Here is a 2,475-nt window from a genome sequence, read left to right as displayed (position 1 = left end):
CATCCTGCATCGGTCAGTGGAAGTTTGTGTGATGCGAAATAGGTTTCAGATGAACTTCCAGAATAAGAAGGACTAGAAAGGAAGATCTGGCAATCTATTTCTGAAAACAGCCAATGGATCACAGTGGTGATTTGCACTGACCCTGGGGATGACATAGCACCCGCCAAGTAGTATTTTGTTCTCTTGTGGATGGGGTCACCATGTGTCAGGACTGACTCCAGTCAATAGCAACTCTGCAAATGGACACGAGAGGCTTTCACATTTTTCATGGGAAAATTCCATTGTTTTTTATTCCATTAATGTTTTGAAGCCACCTTGACTATGTATATGCGAGTCACTTGCTGGTGCAAATATTTAAGCATCTGGCTATGAATTGAAAGGTTAGTAATTCAGACTCACCCAGAGATGTCTCTAAAGACAAGCCAGGTAGCCCATTATACAATAGCACAGCCTTGAAAAAACTCTATGATGGGTCGTAGGTGGGGTGCTCCCCAGCCACGCCATGCCGAGCTGGAGGCTGCTGGCGCAGGCCAGCACCCATGTGCTGGGCCCCGGTGTCGGTGCCCGGGGTGCTGCCCCGGGGCTCGGGGCTCAGAACAAAGGTATGGCTTTTCGTTAGAAGTCTCCAGAGCAAGAGTAGCACTTGGTGGGATGAACATCTTTCTGAAGAAAACCTCCCATTTATTAAGCAGTTGTTCTCTGAGGAGAACAAAGCCCAACTAGAAAGTAAACTGTGTCCTCTGAAAGATGAGCCATGGCCTATACATCCTTGGGCACCTGTCTAGAGTCGGGCCGCGTTGCACTGAAGCTGGGCATGATGCCTTTAGGGACCAAAGACGGTCAACAGCATGTGGTCACATTACTGCAGGTACAAGACTGTCATGTCCTAAAATACACGCCGAAGGAAAACATTGATGGGAAAACGGCCACCCTAACTGTAGGAGGGAAAACTACATCACGCTTTCGTAAAGCTATGTCCATATTGGAATTTTATCAACAACTTGGATTACCGCCAAAACAGAAAATTAAAATCTTTCGTGTGCCGGATAATGCTGTAATTAAGCCAGGCACTCCTCTGGACGCTGCACATTTTCAGCCCGGACAGTATGTGGATGTCACAGCCAAAACTATTGGTAACGGTTTTCAAGGTGTCATGAAAAGATGAGGGGTTAAAGACCAGCCTGCTACTCATGGTCAAACGAAAACCCACCGGCGACCTGGAGCCATTTCCACTGGTGATACTGCCAGAGTATGGCCTGGAACGAAATTGCCTGGCCGGATGGGAAACAGAGATAGGACCGCCTATGGTTTGAAAGTGTGGAGAATAAACACAAAGCATAATATAATCTATGTAAATGGCTCTGTGCCTGGACATAAAAATTGCTTCGTAAAGATCAAAGATTCTTCCTTGCCTACATCTAAGGACTTGTGCAAAAATCTACCATTCCCCACCTGTTTTCCTGATGGAGACGAAGAAGAACTACCTGAAGACTTGTATGATGAGAGCGTGTGTCAGCCCAGTGCGCCATCTGTGACATGTGCCTAGTTCACTCGGCCTGGTGAGCCTCACCTCACCTCGTCTGCTCCGTGGGCTTTGCGGACCCCGTGCAACCATAGGACCAGGAACTTTGTTCCTTCTTTTTCTTTTGATCATAGCAATGCTGTTTTTTTAACATCTTTGCCAAGGACCTAGAGATGTTACTCATTGCCCCACCAAATTTTGTTAGGAAAATCGCCCTCTAGTAGCTTGTTATCCACTAGAATAAATCAGCTAAGTAGATCAGATATATAAAATTTTAGGTGGGCGTGGCTGTTTGCGTATTGGGAAAACCTTTGTTAACTATTTTTATTATACATTTTCAAATCATCTTAAGGTGTTTATAAATTTAAGTCCATTTATTAAATACTTGGTCTGTCTTTTTAAAGAGATGATTGTAGAGGTGCGCCATCTGGGACCTGTGGTGCACCTATGTAGAGAAGAAGCAGCCACTCCCTGAAAGGCACTGTCGCTGTCCTGTTGTTCCACCAGAAAGGAAATTGGGGTTTTTATATGTACAGAGATACATATGAGCAAATGATAATAAAGTGAATTATGAGTCCTAAAAAAAAAAAAAGAAAGAAAACTCTACGATGAGCAGTTCTACTCCAATACATAAGGCTTCTAGGAGTCAAAATTAATTCAACATCAACTAAAGATCATACATATACCATTGCTGCTATGTACCATTATAAAAACACACATAATATATAATTATTATGCATACTACATACTAGTATAAGATTTCTGAACTATCTCAACTGGCTGAAGCATTACAATAAAACAAAGAGCATGTGTTTTCTGAATGATCTGAAAGGCTCAGTGGAAAGCAGAAGGTGCTAGTTGTAGCTAACTAGCACAATGGAAAACCTCACTCTGGTGTTGCAACAACAGGTAAGACAATTCATCACAGGTGGCCCTGAAAGTCGACCTCCCTC

General features: G+C 43.6%; 1 pseudogene; it reads left to right on the top strand.

Annotated features, from left to right (window-relative positions):
• Positions 1-502: 502 nt before the first annotated feature.
• On the top strand, positions 503-1,546 carry LOC101638936 (annotated as a pseudogene).
• Positions 1,547-2,475: the final 929 nt, after the last annotated feature.

This window comes from Echinops telfairi, unplaced genomic scaffold, assembly GCF_000313985.2.
Source record: "Echinops telfairi isolate 266 unplaced genomic scaffold, ASM31398v2 ScPeMD7_7469;HRSCAF=8507_0, whole genome shotgun sequence".
NCBI lineage: Eukaryota > Metazoa > Chordata > Mammalia > Afrosoricida > Tenrecidae > Echinops > Echinops telfairi.
The sequence above is the reverse complement of the archived record's forward strand: the minus strand, read 5'-3'. Positions and strand labels throughout refer to the sequence as shown.